This window comes from Spermophilus citellus (genome assembly GCF_964194105.1).
Source record: "Spermophilus citellus genome assembly, chromosome: 1".
NCBI lineage: Eukaryota > Metazoa > Chordata > Mammalia > Rodentia > Sciuridae > Spermophilus > Spermophilus citellus.
This window is the reverse complement of record NC_138182.1, coordinates 234,635,167-234,647,600: the sequence shown is the minus strand read 5'-3', so window position 1 is coordinate 234,647,600 and position 12,434 is coordinate 234,635,167. Positions and strand designations below refer to the sequence as shown.

General features: G+C 36.2%; 1 pseudogene across 1 annotated transcript; it reads left to right on the top strand.

The window, feature by feature from the left end:
• The first annotated feature begins 6,988 nt into the window (after positions 1–6,988).
• Positions 6,989–11,977, top strand: LOC308656962 (protein Mis18-beta-like; annotated as a pseudogene). The gene is made up of 2 exons: positions 6,989–7,012; positions 11,366–11,977. The product of its transcript is annotated as a protein Mis18-beta-like (transcript).
• Positions 11,978–12,434: the final 457 nt, after the last annotated feature.

Genomic DNA, 12,434 nt, shown 5'->3' with positions numbered 1-12,434 from the left:
CATGGCAGATTAAAAAAAAAAAAAAAGCTTCCTTATTTTTAATAACAATGTTTAAAATATCTTACCCCAGCCAGTAAAACAATTATACAATAGGGGCTTGGGATATAGCTCAGTTGATAGAGTGCTTGCCTTGCATGCACTAGGCCCTGGGTTCAATTTCCAGCACCACACACACACACACAAAAAAAATATTATACCAATAAAAATTATATAGATAAGAGTAATATATTCAGTACAGAATTATTGACAAAAAAATTTAATGAATGCTTATTCATTTAGAAATCAGTTCATCGGAATCAATAAAATTCTAAAATTCTTAATGTTTATTTTGTAAATATTTTCCTGACCTATTTAGACTGGTCTTAAAGATGTATATATACAAGATGTTCAAGATTCTTTTGAATACAAACAGAACTATTAATTGGTAATTTGCTGTACTTAAAAAAAATTCCATTTTTATCAATCAGCATTTATTTCACATTCCAAATTTTTGTATATATTTAGATTGTCTGAGAGGATAGATAATAAAGTAATGCTGTTTAAAGTTGTGTGGTTTACTTTATGAAATTCAGAATTAGTGGAATTCTCATGAAAGATAATACAGCTAATTTTGAGCCTTATAGCTCAATTTCTGAGAATGGAAAAATATAGTTTATCTCAAATTATTGCTTTTTTATATCTAAAGATAGCCATTAACATAGGAAATTTGTTTCCATTACAGACTGATGTTAAGTAATATCTTTTTGGAAAGGTATTTTTTTATTCTGTTGCATTTTTTGTTAATATACTTTAGTAAATAGGTTTGCCATGAAAAAGACACTAAATAAAAATATTTTTGATTTATCAAGAGCATTCATGAATACACAATTGATGATGAACAAGGGAACAAGATGCCTCTTAAATAAAAGTAATCTAGCCAGGCGCAGTGGTGCACACCTATAATCTCAGGCAGGAGGATTGCAAGTTACTGATTCCAGCCTCAGTAACTTAGGGAGGTACTAAGCAACTAAGTGAGACCCTGTCTCTAAATAAAATACAAAATAGGGCTGGGGATGTGGCTCAGTGGTCATCTGTATTAGATAGGCAGCCAAATATAGGCCTCCAGGTATTCCCTTCTTTCTAACTGGAGCCTTCATAAAGGTTGACAATCTTATATCTTCAGCTACGAATTCTTTTTTTTTTTAATTTTTTTAAGTTGTAGATGGACATTTATATGTGGTGCTGAGGATCAGCATCCAGTGCCTCACACATGCAAAGGCAAGTACTCTACCACTGAGCTACAGCCCCAGTCCCAGCTCCAGCAGTGAATTCTTTACACAATTTATAATCCTAGGGGGTTTATAAGTATAGTCACTCAAGTTTGGGAAAATTCTTGAGAATGCTGTCTTCTTTTCAGGATGCTGCAGTCTCTTCATAAAGGAATTTTTTAAATCAAGAATTTTCATCGCCAGTAATGTAAAGTTCTAACATTCATGTACCAGAGAAGCTCCCATTCTAAGCTGAGGAAACTTATTTTAGAGAAAACACCTAAAAATATTTTTAAGTCCAGTATTGGGCTGGGGATATAGCTCATTAGCAGAGCACTTACCTAGCATGTGCAAAGTCCTGAGTTTGATCCTTAGGTTTTATTATAGACAACAATTAAAAATATCTGTGGCTAGGTGCGGTGGCACATGCCTATAATCCTAGCAGCTGGGGAGGCTGAGGCAGGAGGATGGTGAGTTCAAAGCCAGCCTCAGCAAAAGTGAGGTGCTAAACAGCTCAGTGAAACCCTGTCTCTAAATAAAATACAAAATAGTGGCAGAGTGTCCCTGAGTTCAAACCCTGGTACCAAAAAAAAAAAAAAAAAAAAAATCAAAAAAACAAACCTGTGAACCTTTCTATAGATTGTTGGGAAAGAAGTTGGAAAAAGGATCTTCCTTTTTTCAAATATAACTAGGCACAGTGGTTATCTCCCATGGAACTAATGTGTATGGTCCATCTAGCTGATCAGTCAGTCCTTAATTTTAGGATAAAATTTGAGAAAACATGTATCTTGGTAAAGGGAGAAATCTAAGCCATGATGTTATTCTCTCCCCATTCCCAATACAACAAAGCTTTTATTTTGAATGAAAATAAGCCTATATATTTCCTAACTTCACTTCCTTAAAGCCATCAAACTACTCTAATTCATGGCTTTAGAAGGATCTTTTTATCATGTATTCTTTTTTCTTCTTGTTAGGAAACTTTTAAAACTTTAAAAAAAAACTGGGGGGAAATATGCATAAGCAGGAAGCATTAAATTTTAGGATAAATGATTTGAAGTTTCATCATCTTCAGTATTATTAGTAGTAGTAGTAGTACTAATATTACTACTAGTACTAAAGATTGGACATCCTCCCCCCAGGGGTGCTTTGTCATTAAAGTACATTCACAGCCCTTTTTTATTTTGAAACAGGATCTCAATAAGTTGCTGAGGCTGGCCTCAAACTTGCGATCCTCATGCCTCAGCCTCTCCAGCTGCTGGGATTATAGGCATGTGCCACTGTACCCAGCTCATCTTCAATGCTATTGAGAACTAATGCCTTACCAGAACATTAAATGAACTTAATAAGTGATATTAAACATCTTTCACATTTGGATCATTCTTTACTACAGCATCCCTCAAAGGAACATTCAGTTTCCCAAGAAGAAAAAGAATCATTTGCAGTCTTAAGTGTTACAACATGGATTGTTCAAGATAACATTCTTCATTCTTCAAGCTTCCCTCTGTCTACAACCTAGAAAGAACAAAATGTTTATTATTTAATGTTGATATAGGTAAAAGTATTATTTACTCTCAGTAGTTTTAGAAAACAAGAAGGAAGTGTGCTACAACTTTTTGAAGGTGTGGGGCATATGGGATAAGAGTTGTACCACTAAAGGTGGATTTGGCTTTAGGGCTGTCTGAAAGGTGGACAGAATAAAGGTTCAAGAAAGTGTTGTCATTAACCACCAAACTGTAGAAGAATGGTCTGGTTCAAGGGAGAAACAATGAACATAGATGCTTAGAGTAAGAAGGAAAAATGAATGCAGCCCTATTAAGAGCATAGTCAGCCAAGTGGCATGTTCTCTCCTTTGTCCACTCTTAGTACACATAGTTTGCAGTAATCAAGTAACAAACATTTCAGGCTCATACTAAGGTGACCACAACAAAATGATGAAATATTGGAGAAAAGTAACCATAATGAGGGTTACCGAACAGAAGCATCAATGTCTAAAGATATCATTATTAAAAAGTGTTCCTTCTGAGATCTAGGGTAATCTGTTTGTTAAAATGTTATGTAAGGGTGTGTGGAGGTGGGGTTGTGTTTTTGTTTCAAAGGCCTCAGATGTTAGGCAAATGCTCTACCATTGAGCCATATCACCAGCCTCTACATACTTTCTTTTTTTCTTTTTCTTTTTTTTTTAGTTACAGGTGAACACAATACCTTTATTATATTTTTATGTGGTGCTGTGGATCAAACACAGTGCCTCATTCATGGTAGGCTTTACCACTGAGCCACAACCCCAGCCCCCACCCCCCACATTTCTTTATAATGTCAGATAGAATTGTTAGATTCAACTGTATAATGTAGAATTGTCAGATTCAATTGTTGGTCTAAACAACGTGAAGGAGACACCTAAAGAGCAAAGCAAATTCTTTAGATTTAGATCCCATGGAATGTAATGAAAATGGAACAAAAAATATTAAGTGAAATGAGATGTATAAGGGAAGTCTTCATATTCCAACAAATCTTCCTTCAAAGGAAGAAGGGAGAGTGGAAACTGAATGAAGGGAAAGGATGAGAAAATTTCCTGCAGTTGAAGCACAACATATATCCTCAGACTGAATGGACCGATTAGGTAACAAGCAAAAACCACAAACATGTACCAAACGTGTAAATATACAGTATCTTCATCAAATGTTAGGTCAGATATGAAGAATGTTCTAAAAAATTCCAAATGAATCAGATATCAGAACTTTCACCAGCAACTTTGGATGTAAGGAGACTGCAAAGCAGTATGTCTGAACTTGAAAGTCATATAAGTGGGAAGGCATTTGTTTCAGGAAGTAAAAGACTCTAAAGTTTACCTCCCCATAAGAAGTACCCAGGGGACCTATGCAACAAGACAAAAAAAATAAATCTCAAAAGGAGATTCAAGGTACAAGAAACAATACTGACCAAAACTACATAGAGTAGAGCAGAAATAATTGTAATCAAAATTGATAGTAAATATGAATGAATACAAGACAGATGATCTCTTCGAGTGAGAATTGGGGGGTTTTTTCCTTAAAAAAAAAACTACACATATTGGTTAATTTTAACTGCTTACAGGAAAATCCAAATTGGAATTTATGGGTGTATAATAATACAGAAAGAATAAGTAGTATTATGTGTGGGTTTTATTTAGATAAATAAATGCAATGGGTTATAGATTCTCCCTCCCTCACACAATGATGTATATACTTGTAGTTTAACTCGACTGCATCTTATCCATTTTTCTAGAACTGAACACCTACAGTGTTCTACTTCATCTACCAATCCCCTGCCATACATAATGCAGTGGTGAATATCCTCCTTCATGTCATGTTATGGGCATGTGTGAAAATTCCTCAGTTCCTCAGTATACCTACTTAAGGGTGTAATTGTTAGATCACAGGTACTTAATCCCACCAAATCTGCTAAATCATTTTGCTGAACATCTGAGTCAGTTTGTACTCTCATCAGCCAGAAGTGAAGATTCTCATTTTCCCACATATTTGCAAACACTTAATATTATATGACTCTTTTGTATGTTTGATGGATATAACATTGTATTTTTAAATGAGCATGGTGACACACACCTGTAATCACAGTGACTTGGGAGGCTAAGGCAAATTTGAGGCCAGCCTCATCAATTTAGTGAGACCTTGTCTCAAATAAAATGGGCTGCAGGTATACTCTGGGGATCCAAGAAATCAGTTCTAGGCACTCGTCCCAAAACCTAACAGAAAGGTAATGGTGAAAATCATGAAAGGAACTTTAATCAGTGTAGTTACACCAGGAAGATGGGATCCACATCCTTAGCCCTATCTTCCAGGGATTGACAGTAACTTTGAGGTTTTATAAAAAGAGGAATGAGGGCAAGGGTTGGGAGTCTGCAAAGCTGGAGGCTCTTCAGATTGCCAGAGAGGTGATTGTGATCCGAGTGGTCTGTCCTTTATCTTAGGACTGGTCAAGTAGGGCCTTGTCCCAGAATGAAAAGTTGCTTTTGCCTGGGGGTAACTATGTTATCAGATCAGACTTTGTTCCTGGAATCCAAGGTGATTTTAGTAAAGAGGATAAATGAAAAATGGAGGCAGGATGCCAAGTCTTTATTCTTGCTTTTAGCCACCCATCAGACATCTCTAGGCAAAAGTGAGGAATCTAAGTCCCTATTACATTTTGGTATTTATATATCATTCCTCTGATCACTAGAGAGAGAGTGACAAGTATCTATTCTTAATATCCCTTAAGATTTACCATTCTTTTTAATGTGTATATGAACAAATCTGTTATTTATGCTTCCTTATTTTTCAATTAAGGAAGTCTTCCATTCCTGAGTCACAAAGATTTTCACCACATTTACTTCTGTTAGCTACTTAGATTTTCTGTTAAGATTTAGATCTTGGGTGGGGCAGGAGTTGTGGCTCAGTGGTGTAGCACTTACCTGGCCTGTGAGGCCCTGGGTTTGATCCTCAGCACCACATATAAGTAAATAAATAAAAGATCCATTGACAACTACAAACTAGATTATTTAGATTAGTTCATCTCAAGTTTACCATTGTATTTTGTACAAGGCATGGATCCAGCTCCATGTTTTCTCTACACAAGTCTGCCTTTTCTTATTAATCTGTGGTGCAAATTTTATTATATAATCAAGAACCTATGCATACACAGGACCATTTCTGAGCTCTTGTGTTCTTTCAGTCTGTTTTCTGTTCTTGCATCTGTACCTTTTTCCCCCCAGAAAAGTTATAAATTTCATAGTGAACACCCATCTAGGTTCCTCCATTAATGTTTATTTTCTATATTTCCTTTTATGTATCATTACTCTTATAACTAAAGCTTTTATATATCTTAATATAGCAATGATTCTCAGGCTTTAGCATACAGCAGTCACCTGCCCCACCCACAGGGCTTTTGATTTAGTAAGTCAAGTTTAGGGCTCTGCAGTTTACATTTCTAGCATAGTAAAACCAAAGTTTCTCCACTTATGCTGGCAAGTGAGGTCTGCATAAGTAGCAGGGCTCTGAAGTCAAGAAATGTGTTGTCCTTAATGGCAGGCTATGCTCTCTAGTTTTTCAGCAGATCCCTGCAGCTCATCACCAAATTCTTTCTGTGTTCTCTTCTCATGAATTCAAAGAATTAAATCCATAGACAAGGATGAGTGAGTATATGAGTAGGATTTATTCAAGTCTGAGAGTGAAGGACAATGATACTGAAGGAAAGCGGAGGAGAAAGAGATAAACCCTGTGATTGTCCCTAGATTACTACCTTGAGAAAATTTCTAAGCCATGAAGCAGGAAAGGGGAATCCAGGCAGTCTGGTAGACTCTCTGTGATAAGGAAGTGAGGCTAGGAGTCCAGAAACAACAAAGGAGTTACAGTTCACAGGGCAAAATAATAAAGAGAGCTGCAACAAAGGACTCTGCATAGGGGCGTTTTTGTGAATTCAGCTGAGTACTGATCAGTTTGTGTGAGGAAAGTCCCCAAGACTAGGGAAGGACTATTCGAAAAGATGGTAACAATAACCTGCACTTGCAGTTAACAGTGCCCTGTGCTCACACAAAATAGGTTATAATGCCTTTTCCCATCAACAGGACTGGAAAACTTCATGGTTCACTGACACAGGGTAGGGTACACAGAAGGGTCTTGCCTCAGTGGAGAATAATTAGCCTTTTGTTAAAGGCTATTCCAATCTGACCTATGTTTGCTTTGAATATGAGGTGTCTCCCAAAACCTGCCATGTCTATGCAGGAATATTCAAAGGTAAAATAAATAGGTTATGAGAGCCATAACCTAATCAATCCATCCTAGTTTGAATAGTCTAACTGGGTGGCAACTCTAGGCAAGGTGTGGTGTGACTAGAGAAGTTAGGTCACTGGGGCATATCTTGAATGTATCCTTGCAGCCGGTCTCTCACACCCCACTTCCTGGCTGCTATGTGCTGAGAAACTTCTTTCTGCCATACCCTACTGTCATGATGTTCTGCCTCAGGGCCAGAGCAATGGAGTCAACCAACCATGGATTGAAACTCCAAAACCATGAGCCAAAAAAAACTTATCCTCCTCTAAAGTTGTTCTTGTCAGGTATTTTGGTTATAGTGATGAAGAGCTGACTATACTAGAAATGTGTGAGATATTCAATGTAACAAAAAAATATTAACAGATCTCACAATGTAGAAAAGAATATTATTGATTTTGGAGACAGAAAATAGGAACTCTAAAGTGAGGTTCATAACTTTAAAAAAAGTCTACAGAATGACAGTAAATTGTGGGACAATCTCAGCAATATATATAATTACTGTTTCTGAAGGAAACCAGAGAAAACAAAAAGGAATAATAGATGAATATTTTCCAGATTTGATTAAAATGAAAAACAGGTCCAAGAAACTCAACACACCAGGCACAAGAAACATGAAGGAAATGACACCAAGGAACATCATAAAACAAATTACTCAAAATTAATAATACAGAGAATATTTTATAATCAGAGCTGGGCAACGTGGTGCATGTCTGTCATTCCAGCAACTCACTTGAAGCAAGAAGATCACAAGTTTGAGGCTATCCTGGACAACATAGTGAAACCCCATCTCAAAATAAAAAAAAAAATATGAAGTCTGGGGATGCATCTCAGTGACAGAGTACTCCTGGGTTCAGTCCTCAGCAGGAGGTGTGGGAAAACAGCTAGAAAAGGAAAGACATTATGCACACAACAAGGACAAAGTTAATGGCAGATTTCTTGCCAGAAAAAGAAGCAGGGAGAAGACAGTTAAACAACACCTTTAAAGTACTGAAAGAAAAAAATTAAGGGGGATTGTGGCTCAACAGTAGAGCGCTCGCCTAGCGCATGTGAGGCCCTGGGTTCGATCCTCAGCACCACATAAAAATAAATAAATAAATAAAGGTATTGTGTCCAACTACAACTTAATAAATATTAAAAAAAAAATTAAGTCCAGAAAGAAGAGACAAATACTGAAAAGGATCCAACATCAACAAGCTCACACTGCAGAAGTGTTAAAATCCTTCAGGTGGAAAGAAAATATCAGATTTATAAAAAGGAATGAAGAACATCAGAATTGACAATTACATGGGTAAATATTTAAAATTTTTAATATTTAAATCTTTGAAAAACAAAAGGGATTGGATCTATATTATGTAATTGTAAACTATATGGCAATAACAGCATAAAGATCAGAAGGGGAGAAATAAGTTTCTAGTATGTAAAGTAATATCACACTACTCAAAGATGTACTATGAGGAGTTAGTCATGCACAAATAAAAACTACTAAAATAATTAAAGTTTATATCTGGTAAGCTAAAAAGGAGACTAAATGGAATCATGAATAAATTATTCAGTTACTCCAAAAGAAGGCAAAGAGAGGAAAAAGTAAACCAAAGCATAACAAATAACAAGATGGTAGATTTAGATTTAGACTTAATCATATCAAGTCATATTAAATGTAAATGATCTAAATATCTAAATTAAAAGAGTAGTGTCTTATGGGATTTTTTAAAAAAAGACAACAGTGGACTATGTACAAGAAACACATTTTAAAATTAAAGATATAAAAGACATTTCACATTAACATTAATCAATAGAATGCTAAAGCTGGGCATAATTGTGTACACCTGTAATCTTAGTAACTCAGGAAGCTGAGACAAAAGGGTCACAAGTTCAAAGCCAGCCTGGACACCTTAGTAAGGTCTTATCTCAAAAATAAGACCAGACTTTGGGACATATCCCAGTGGTAGAGTGCCCTTGGATTCAATCCCTAATACTGAAGAGAAAAAAGTTATAGTAGCAAAATAATATCAAAGCATATTTTGGGGTAAAAAAATATCACAAATGAAAATCCCCAAATACATGGAATCTGAAGAATACATTTTTCATTAACCTAGGTGATAAAAAAAATCAAAAGTAAAGTTAGAAAATATTTTGAACTGAATGAAAATTAAAAATGCCACATAATTTTATAATGATAAAGGAGTCAGTTCTTCATTTATTCACTAAATACAGAATTGCAATATACTTAAAGCAAAAACTGATAGACTCACAAGAAAAAAAGATCCATAATTAGGATTTAAGTACTTCTCTTTAAACAGTTGATAGGAGCAGGCAAAAATACTTGAACCAAACTATGAAAAGAGTTGAACCTAGACTAACTTGATCTAGTTGGCATTTATACCATTCTCTATCCAACAATAAAAACATACTCCTTTCAAAAGTATGTGAAATATTTGCCAAAATAGATTACATTCTGGACCAAAAGTCTCAATAAGATCAAGAGTATTTAAAGCATTCTAAGTATTTTCTGTGGTCACAATAGAATTGAATAAGAAATCAATAATAGAAGTACCTAGAAAATCCCCAAATATGTGGAAATTAAAGACTACACTTTTAAATAAACTTGATGCCAAATAAATCAAAAGTCAAATTAGGAAATATTTTGAACTGAATGAAAATTAAAATACCATATAACAAAATATGTTGAGATACCACCAAATCAGTACTTTGGGGAAAAATTTATAAGCACTAAGTGTGTATAATAGAAAAAGTAAAAATCTCAAATCAATATTCTATATACCCCTGAAAAGCTGAAAAAAAATCAAATCAATCACAAAATATGTGGCAGGATGGAAAAAAATAAAAGCAGAAGTTTATGAATTAAAAAAAACAAGAAAACAATAAAGTAAATGAAACTCATAGTTGGTTCTTTGAGATCAATAAAATTGATAAATCTCTGCCCAGATGAGAAAAAAAAAACAAATTAACAAAGCTAAATATGAGAAAGGAAACATCACTAGATTCAATAAATATTATGATAATAAGAGGATTATTATGGGCCATTTTATGACAATAAATTAAATAATTTTGATGAACAAATTCCTAGAGTATGTCAAATTTCATTGCTTTTATCTTATAGGTGAGTTTGTGCCATGAACTGCATGGCTGAATCTTAGAAACTGGGCAATGGGGGATGACAAAAGACAAACATATACTTATAGAAAGAAAGCTGGGACCAGGTGGGACATCATCCTCTGATGGAGGAACAATGACCCAGAGCTAGCTCAGCTCATTTATATTATATAGGCTTTATCATCAAAAGGGTTTCTGTGAGAGTTTCTTCAAAGCAGGCAGGCTTGAAGGTTGAAGCACCTGCAAGCAATTATAACTAACTTACTACCTCTATAATTCTCTATAATCTCTAGCAGTTAGTGTCTGAACTAGGGTCAAGACTGATAGTCCCCTGCCTTATACAGAACCTCCTCAGGTAGGGCATCACCACAGCAACTGGGCAATCTTTATCTGAAATTTACACAGGAAGTTCCCAGCCACAATACAAGGCAGAGACCATGATCCAAGTCAATGCTCTCCACAAGTTTGGAGAGAAAGAACATCGTTATAATATTAATTGAAGTCACTGATATACCATTTACTCTAAACTTACTCAGTTCTTTAATGTTCCTTAATAGAAAGTGAGGTGGTTGGGTTTTTTAAATTTGCTTTTGTCAGCATTATTGAGTTGAATTTACTTTATTTAGTACCTGGGATTGAATTCAGTGGCACTCTACCACTGAGCTATATCCCTTGCCCTTTTTATTTATTTCAAGACAGGGTCTTGCTAAGTCCAGGATGGCCTTGAAATTGTGATCCTCCTGCCCCAACCTCCCAAGTTCCTGGGATTGCAAGGGGTGCAATAGCATGCCAGACTTTGTGTGATGCTTTTAAGAATCAAATTGAAAAATTGTGCTTTTTAAATGCTGACATCTTGTCTCTTTGATAGGTCTGTATCAGAGAGTGGCATATTTAAGTCTTTGTGTGTGTGTGTTTTTTCTATTTTGGTGATTGTTGTTGCTGTTTTGGTACCAGGGATTGAGCTCCCAGGAACTCAGCCACTGAGCCACATCCCCAGCCCTATTTTCTATTTTATTTAGAGACAGGGTCTCATTGAGTTGCTTAGTACCTCACTAATTTGCTGAGGCTGGCTTTGAACTCAGATCCTCCTGCCTCAGCCTTCCCAGCCACTGGGATTACAGGCAGGTGCCACTGTGCTGGGGAAATCTCTTGCTATGATAATTAATTTGCCAGTTTACACGTTCTTTTACTTTTTTATAAAAGGAATTACAGGATTCTTATAATAATAAATATAGGCAAGAAGATGGCCACTCAGTCGCGGCAGCCTCAGTCACGTTGTGCAGTGACTTTTGTGACAGCACTAAGGAGGTGATTGGTGAATCCTCTCTTAACACCTTCATGGAGTGGGAGACGCAGGTGATGGAGGGGTCCTCGACTGATGGGACATGGGGCAAAGGAACCCCCAACCGGCCTGCTGCTGCTGTCATGGCTACAGCCCAAGAGATGGACAGTGTCCCAGGGTCTGCATTGCCACTTGCTCACCAATTCAATGCACCTCTCCTGGGACCCATCACGTTCCCCTGGGGTTGTGGTCTTCTCCAGAGTCATAGATAATACTGTTTTGGAAGTACCCTTCCTTGTTAGCATTGGAGGTTTGCTCAAATGCAGCACTTATAACCTTTTATTCTGTAGTTCTCATGAAATTCCTATTCCACCCATGTTGCTTTGGTTGCCTTGAGAGGTCACTTCTGCCTTTCCAGTGATAAAATAGTGTGCTATCTCTTAAAAGCAAGAGCTAAAGTAAGTGCATCTGAGATGGATATTCACAGTGAACCTGTACCAGGAAAGATTGCAGAGCTGAAAGAGAAATGCTAACACATAAATTCACTAATGAAGATTCTGACCAGTCCAAGCCAGAAAACTGAAGAAGGCTTGAATTTCAGGTTCAGACTTTTTTGCTATCTTCTGTTCAGACATTTCTTGAGAAAAGATTGTCTTCAAGAATGGGACAAGGGCTGGAGTTGTAGCTCCATGGTAGAGCTGTTGCAGAGCGTGTGGGAGTCACTGGGTTTGATCCTCAGCACCACATAAAAATGAATAAATAAAATATAGGTATTGTGTCCAACTACAACTAAAAAATAAATTTAAAAAAAAATAGGACCGAGTGATTGGAAGAGGGGAATTATTATGTTTACCTGTAGGCCAGTTTTCCAAATGAATTTTGAAGTTTTTCTTAGGTGAAAAATTAAGGAATCTTCTGTCCAGGTTTCATAGCTATGTGCCTTAAGAACTTACCGATTTCATAATACTTATGTCCAAAAACATCTTACAC